The sequence below is a fragment of the Aquarana catesbeiana genome, linkage group LG08 (genome assembly GCF_042186555.1).
Source record: "Aquarana catesbeiana isolate 2022-GZ linkage group LG08, ASM4218655v1, whole genome shotgun sequence".
NCBI classification, from domain to species: Eukaryota; Metazoa; Chordata; class Amphibia; order Anura; family Ranidae; genus Aquarana; species Aquarana catesbeiana.
This window is the reverse complement of record NC_133331.1, coordinates 276,813,770-276,822,616: the sequence shown is the minus strand read 5'-3', so window position 1 is coordinate 276,822,616 and position 8,847 is coordinate 276,813,770.

Here is an 8,847-nt window from a genome sequence, read left to right as displayed (position 1 = left end):
CTCTGCAGACCCTGATGTAAAGGGGAACTCTGTGGACCCCGATGAAAAGGGGAATGTTGTGGACTCTGGTGTAAGGCTGGATTCACACCAGTCCGGTGCGAATTCCAGCTCCGCTCTCTGTGCGTAGAGAAAAAGCAGCTGTTCAGCGCTTCCTGTCCGTTGTAGCTGCGGATCAGCTGAGCAGGGAGAGGGGGAGGTGTAGTGAGGAGGGGGATAGAATTTGTGTTCAGAACGGAACGCATCTGTGAATCAGATGCTTTCCCATAGACATAGAAGATTATACATGCTGTAATTCGCACCACAATGCTTAGAAAACGCACACATTTTTGGGCAATGCGGGGTGCGAATGCAACGCACATATGTGAACCAGACTGATTTAAACTAATAGGCTTTAAAATGTTCTGTGAATTGGATGTGGTCTAAACCACATCCAATTCGCATAGGTGTGAACCCAGCCTAAAGGGGAACTCTGGTGTAAAAGGTTCTCTAGTCACCAGAGCCCTCCTTACATCAGAATTTGCAGAGTTCCTCCTTACCTCAGAGTCTGAAGAGTTCCCCTTGCACTGTAACTCTGATGTAAGTGGGAACTCTGTGAACTCTGATGTAAGTGGGAACTCTGTGAACTCTGATGTAAGTGGGAACTCTGTGAACTCTGATGTAAGGGGGGAGGGGGGGTTCTGGTGACCAGAGAACCTATTACACCAGCGTTCCCCTTTACACCAAGATTCCAACATTCCTCCTTACATCAGGGTCCACAGAGTTCCCCTTTACACCAGGGTGTACAGAGTGAATACACTAAGGTAGAGAGGTTCACTGATGTAAGAGGGGAGTGAGGACACTGATATAAGGGGGGCCTTTATATCAGTGCCCCCCCCCCTTAACTTAGGGTCTCCACTCACCCCTTACATCAGGAACCCCCCATTAGAGTGGCTGACTGTGTCACACACTAACCTGTAATTGCCTGTAGGTTTTGGTTCTCCCCTCCCCCACGCCCCCTCCTTGCAGATGCTTTCAAATTCGCTGGAAAGTCACCAAGCAACATGATGTCACTGCACATGTGACCAGCGGCCTGCCAACCGGCGGCCCACCAAGCACCCCCAAGCCAAATTCCTTCTGAACTGGAGCCGAATGTGGATTGATAATCGGCTCCAGAACTTTGCATACGTACATGCAGTTCCGGAGCTGGTCAATTAGTAATCAGCTGAGCTCGACTCAGGCTCGATGGTCATTGTCTTGAGCAGGAGGGTTGGGAGGTCCACTGGTAAGGTGTGCAAATCAGCCCCACGGCTGCTCAAGCGATGCCTTCTGAGAGGACGTCATATGAATTTACTTAGGACGAATGTCCCCCCCAGCCATCAATCTGCTACAGGCCTGGCTTATAGGTGTTATACATGGTGATCATATCCACCTCTTCTCAAGGAAAAATAAATAGTATTTCTTGTGTACCTGTAAAATTCTTTTTTTTTATTACATCACAGGACAGAGAGTATTACATATTAATGAGTACTGGGCTTTGCTGCCACCTTCAGGTGAATGGACATTGGCCAAAAAAGGCAGGAATTCTCTGCCCAGGCATTACCCCTCCCAGCTCAAGGAAGCATAAGATCCCTGTGATGTACTAAAAAAAAAAATCCTAATTTCTTAATTGTACTTTACAGGACACAGGGTGCTTCATATTCATGATTACATGGGATGTCCCAAATCACAGAACAAGGAGGGTGAGCAACAAGGACAAATATGCCCAAAAACAGAAAGGGAGAACCCCACTACGAAGACCTTTAGCCAACAACCAGCATCCACAGAGGCGTGAACATCTACCTGGAGAATGTGTGAAGAGAAGACCTTGCATACCTTATAAAAAGGAAAGTGCAGCTCTAAAAAATAAAGACTAACATAGATATGTGATATACAATGTAAATATATCCCAAACATATGAATACGTTAGATAAATAGATATATATAGTAAACATTCAAAATGACACATCTATTGAGAGTTGAGTCCCAAGAAACATCCACTTGGATGTACATATACACAAACTACTATGCAAAAGTGAGTCCAAAAATGTCCGTTGAGGTGTATATATGTTAAACACCCAAAAGTGTAGAGAGATAATAAGGTGTTGATAGCAGATCCACCACCATATGTAAAAGTGGGGGGCTTACCAGAACAATTGGACATAGATGGGTATACACCCACTGCGCCAATTAAGCTTGTATAGATGATATCACGTAGCCTGTTACACAGCAGCATCCGCACAGCCAGGTCCCACCTATAGGAATGAGCATTCCTATAGGTGGGACCTGGCTGTGCGGATGCTGCTGTGTAACAGGCTACGTGATATCATAGGGCTGTGGATATTTGACCGGATTTGCCCCTGTCATATATACTCTCTACAAGTACCCTGGTTATCTTCACCACATCTACCGAGATCTTCATCTATACAAGCTTAATTGGCGCGGTGGGTGTATACCCATCTGTGTCCAATTGTTCTGGTAAGCCCCCCACTTTTACATATGGTGGTGGATCTGCTATCAACACCTTATTATCTCTCTACACTTTTGGGTGTTTAACATATATACACCTCAACGGACATTTTTTGGACTCACTTTTGCATAGTAGTTTGTGTTAATATGTACATCCAAGTGGATGTTTCTTGGGACTCAACTCTCAATAGATGTGTCATTTTGAATGTTTACTATATATACAGGCATGTACTGGCCATTGGGACTACAGGGAGTTTCCCGGTGGGCCGATGGCTCAGTGGGCCAATTTCAGTGACAGTGGACCGCTGCCTCCCTCCAGTCCTCTGTCCCCCCCCCGCAGTGCTCACCTCCTCTCCCTGGCTAGTTATGCAGCGCGCCTGAATACAGACATGATGCTCAGGAGTCAACACTTAGAAGCTCATCATACGATCTGGAAGGAGGGCGGCCTCACTTTCCTGCCTAATCTTGTTCCATTGGGGGGGGGCGCCAAACTGATTCTTTGCCCCAGGTGAAATAATGTCTAGCTTCCCCACTGATACTGCCTATAAGAGAAATAATGTAAAAGGCTAATAGCTAGTGGGGGGGGGGGGGCTTGGGTGGCAAGCCGGCATGGGAGAGACCTGTCAAAGTGGGCCAGTCTGGGTGAAGTCCAGGGCCAAATTTTTGTCCCAGTCCAGCCCTGTATATATATATCTATTTACCTAACTTATGCATACGTTTGGGATATATTTACATTGTATATCACATATCTATGTTAGTCTTTATTTTTTAGCGCTGCACTTCTCTTTTTATAATTTATCTCTCACAGGTTTAGATCACTTGTTTGTGCTAGCTGCTCACATCCCTTTCTGACGGCGCGATATTCACATATATATTTACCTTGCATACCTTGACCTTGATGCTGAATTGCCCAAGAAGCACTGACACTCATGGTAAAATGGGCCATTAGGCTGCATTCACACCCGAGCGTTTAACGTTTTTACTGTGATTTTGCTAGCGTTTTTCAGGCTACATTAACACCTGAGCGTTTTTAGCTCATAAAACGCCCGAAAAAAGCCCAACAAGCGAAATCCCATTCATTTCAATAGTACCTGTTCACATTTGAGAGTTTTGTCACCAGAAGCAAAACGCCTGAAAAACGCCCTAAGCTCAAAAAAGAACATGAGCTTCTTTGGGGCAGATTACAGGCGTTTTTCTGCCTTTTACATTGGTGACCTGAACAAAATTGTGGCAAAAACGCGTGACTTTAAAACGCTCAGGTGTTGAATGCAGCCTCACTGCATTTTTACCGCAATTTCGCCGTTTTTTCTGCCGCAATTTTGTTCAGGTCGTGTTTTTCAAGCGTTTTATGAGCTGAAAATGTACAGGTGTGAAGGAACCTTGCCCTTAATACCATAGGCCTGACAAATAAGCTGACAATTTCACTAGAAATAGTGGATTGGGAGCCAGTCTATACCTCGCGAGGACCAGCAAACAGGGACTAAGATTGAACAGCTCAAACAGCATCCAAAGAGTGAAGCATATATTATTTTTAGGATGTTTAGCATTAAGAAAAAAGTAACAAAAAATCCTTATTTAGTGGAACAAATAAACCACCTTTGGTAAAAAAAAAAAAGAAAAGAGGACAGAGGCGTCATTACCACTTTATCCTGGTGAAGAACCAGAAAAGATTTCTTACAGGAATGTACAGCCAACTTTCAAGTTAAACACCTGGCAGTGACCGGCCCCACAGCCCCTCCGTTTTACTTACCTGAGCCCTAGAACTTGACCCACAGGGACACGCTGTCTTTCTGCCCGGGGTTCTCGGCTCTTGATTGGATAGAAAGCAGCGCAGCCATTGGCTCCCGCTGCTGTCATTCAAATCCAATGCCGCGGGTGCCGGGGCCAATTCCTGCATTCTGCCTCTATGGACTAGGGAGCGCGCCCGCAAGGTAACCCCCCCAGGAGAGTGCTTCTCCCAGGGGGTTATCTGATGTGGGGAGAGCCGAGAAATCCGCCGGGGGACCCCAGAAGAGGATGTTCGGGGCCAATCTGTGCAAAACGAGCTGCACAGTGGAGGTAAGTATGATATGTTTGTTATTAAAAAAAAAAAAAAAAAAATGAACCTTTAGTGTCACTTTAAGATCCTGCTAGCCGAAGAAACGACAAGCAAAATGTCATCCTTGCATGTAAGCAATGGCAGAGAGTCAATTGGAGAGGCTCAAAATAGATAAGACCAAATTAAGTTTTCATGGATACAATGATATGTGATAAGTCTGTAGAATAGAATGGCCAATGCTGAGATTAGAGATGGGAAGGCCCGGAAAAAAACTGGAAGGAATTTGGGGAAAAAAAAAAAAATCTGTTTCTTTTTCAAAGTTTTTTTTTTTTTTTTCGGAAAAAACAAAAACGAAGAATTGTGGAAAATGTTCTTTTACAATGATAAATAATATATATCCAAATGTTACAAGGATGTTTGTTTGGGACAGCTTGGGGTTGACTTTTTTTGCCCTGAGGAGAAAAGGGATTACTGACTGAAACCCCCTATCCCTCAGGTATAGGGGTTCGACAGCCATGCCATCAAAGCCAGCGACTGTAAAGCAGGATGGAAGATTTGACCCTGCAACAGTAAATCTGGCTTATCACAGCTTGTTTGCAAAGAGGATAACCATGTTTACGTTCCACGTTCTTCATGGCAAAGTAGGTGCAATCAGAATAAGCAGAATGCCTTCCAACTTCATCCTGTGAACAGGCAAAGAAGAAGCAGCAAAGGGGGGAGATATATTAGGGAGAACTGATCCCAAGGAGTCATCAGGGCATCCAGGGCAATTACCTAGGGGTACCTAGTCCGGGACATAAACCTGCCCAGTTTGTTGTTGAATCTGTACGCCAAAAGATTCACATCTGGTGCCTCCCATTGTAAGCAAATCTCTGCAAACATCTCTGGGTGAAGGCCCCATTCACCTAGATTCAGTTATGGCTGATGGCTAAGAAAGTCAACCTGACAATTTTCCATGGTAAGAATCAGAGGTGTAACTAGAACCTTCAGGGCTCCGGTGGAAGAAGCCTTAAAGGGCCCTCTGACCCCAGGTTGGGGCCCTCCCCTGGTGGCAGAACGCAAGTGCGACCCTGGTAGTTCTGACACCTGTCAGGTGTTTTTTTAATTTTATTTTTTTTACAATTTTATTTTTTACAATTTTTTTCAGAGCCCTGTTGGGAGAGGGGAGGGCAGGCTTTGGTGAAATATAAGGGATCTAAACAGACCTCTGATGTTCCGCCTTTGAGACAGAGAAAGTAGATTGAGGACACAGCCTTTAATGTCCTTCTCTGCAGCCTCAGCTGCACAGAAGGAATGGACTTGAATAGCTCTGTACAGAGCTTCCTGTTCATTCATACACTGAAGCATAGTAAACAGTTATGAATGAACATGGACGCCTTTAGCACATGGGTGCTTTGATGTAGCAAAAATAATCAGTCATCTCGGCAGTAGCAATAAGTTCCCTATTTATAGGAGATACAGGTAGGCAGCAGTGCCCTGTTAAGGGAGACGCATATGCATAGATAACTCTGTAAAATTTGTAAAATGTGAACCACTTGTATAGACATTTTAATTATTCTAATCTACCCAATTGTTTATCTATTTTCTGTCAGAAGGCATTGTACCGTGCATGTGACCAGCATCCCCATGAAGAAGCCCGTTATAGGGGCGAAACATGTTGGGAAGTCCACCTTTTATTGCTGTATCACTGTTACTGTATTGAATTGTACTTGCCATATCTATTTCCAATTTTTTAGCTTTTATTGGATCAATTCCTATTTTTTCAAATAAATGCATCTTTTATATAATTGATAATTTCCTTCATTTGCACCTTAAAAATCCCATTTTTCTCTGTTTACTACTTCTATGAATGAACACAGTTTACTATGCCTCAGTTATGAATGAAAAGAGTCAGTGACCAGGATGGATCTCTGACTCTATTAATTCAGACAAGGAAGAGGCCAGTAAATTACACATTTACCGACCCCTTCCCCACTCTCCATCCTGAAGGGGGGCCAGGAGAGAGCACAGGAGCCTGATTACAGCAGGAGGTAGATAGGAGGGGTGGCATGTACAGAAACCAATTGTCTCCATTTTCCTCCTGCCACCAAAATGGAGGGAATCAGTTCCTCTATATGCTGTCTCCTCCACCGCTCCTATCCATGTGTACAGGGGGCCTCATGGGCCCCCTCGAGCAAGGGTCGGGACGCAATTGCGACCCCTGTCTGTACGCCCCTGCTCCTAACTGTACCTTCCCAAGATTTCAACAATCATAACAAGTGCTGGCACTCGGCTACAGTAACTTGCCTGACAGGGGAGCGCTAGAGTAGGCACCCAGGGCACTTGCCTCACATCTCTTACAGGTGCCAGGGGTCCCACATTCTGCAATTGCCTCATCTGTGGCAGGTGGCATCTCTTTGATTTGCTTTGGGAGGGGAGAGGACTTGTGCTAGAAGGTGTTGTGGGGGATTTCAAATCCGACCCACCCAGCACAAGTCCTCTCTCCTCCCAAAGCACCCCCAGCACATATTCTCCTACCCCCCCCTCCCCAAATCAAAGAGGTGCCATCTGCCACAGATGAGGCAATTGCGGTATCTGGGACCCCTAGCACTCATAAGGGATGTGGGACAAGTGCCCTGGATGCGCACTCTGGCACGCCCCTGTAAGGCAAGTTACTGAAGCCAAGTGCCAGTACTTGTTCTGGCACTGGGCTCCAGAACTCAGCCTGGATTCACAGGACACCAGTTACTGTGTTCCCCTCCCCTGTATATGTACATCCAAAAACACAGACCTCAGATCATCAGTTCGACTCTTGCAGTGTAATGCTCCTCCCATGGCTCCTCCTGCCTGTGTACAGGAGAACAATGGAGCTGAGTTGGAGGAAGAGGCTTTAGTGAGGTCTTTGTGCAGGCAGTCGGTGGGGAGACAAGCTGGCTGCTACAGAGGGGGCGATCGCCAGTCTGGGACCCCGGGCATCCTGCAAGAGATGGGGTGCAGGTGAACCTGGTAGTCCCACAACCCACTATCTCCTAATATCCAGCATCTCCATGTATATCCATCATTCCAAAGTCCACCTAGTCTTTGTAGTTAGGTGCATTGGCAGGTCCAAGGACCTCCGATGTTTGTCTCATATCAACAGGATATTGAGCTGAAGACTGCATCAAAAGCCGCTACCATCTTCCCTAGCACCCATATCCACACCCAAAATAAGGAACTTTCCCACAAATTCAGGGACGTCACCTGGGATAAAAGCAACACGTGTTTCTCCTGCAGAAGCAGTACTTCACCTGTGCTGTGTCTTATGCCCTGTACACACGGTCGGACATTGATCGGACATTCCGACAACAAAATCCATGGATTTTTTCCGATGGATGTTGGCTCAAACTTGTCTTGCATACACACGGTCACACAAAGTTGTCGGAAAATCCGATCGTTTTAAACGCGGTGACGTAAAACATGTACGTCAGGACTATAAACGGGGCAGTGGCCAATAGCTTTCATCTCTTTATTTATTCTGAGCATGCGTGGCACTTTGTCCGTCGGATTTGTGTACACACGATTTTGTTGTCGGAAAATTTTATCTCCTGCTCTCCAACTTTGTGTGTCGGAAAATCCGATGGAAAATGTCCGATGGAGCCCACACACGGTCAGAATATCCGACAACACGCTCCGATCGGACATTTTCCATCGGAAAGTCCGACCGTGTGTACGGGGCATAAGACTACAGCCTCGTACACATAATCCGATTGTTGGCCAACCGAGCGTCCAAAGGGCGTGTGCCTGGATCTTGTTTTGCATACTAACAGTACACAATTGTCGGCCAACAAACACGAAAATAGTGACGTACTATGAGGAATTTTAGCTCTTGAGCGCCACCCTTTGGGCCCTTTCTGCTAATTTTGTATTTGGTGAGCATTGATTCGACTTTGTGTGACAGACTTGTGTACTGACGATGCGAAAATCAGACAACAGATCGTTGTCCGCCGAAAATTTACCAGCCTGCCATCACACATTTGTTGGCCGAAAGTTGGCCAACATTTGTCAAAAGGGGCGTACTAACGGTCAGATTTTAGGACAACAGTCTGTCAACAGACAACCCCCTGCCAATAATCGGTTTATGTGTACGAGGCTTAAGCCTCAGTACTCCAGATGTTGTGTCAGACCCAAGGCTGACTTCTAAGGGTTCAACATCCAACTGAACTGTTCAGACTTGTATCATCTCCTGGACATTTGATGTCAGTTCTAAGCCGGTTGCTTTTTGAGAAGGTCACCTAGGTACCCCTTGATAGGAATACCCTGGGTCCCCAACATCCCCCAGAACTAGAGTTAACACTTTTGTAAACACA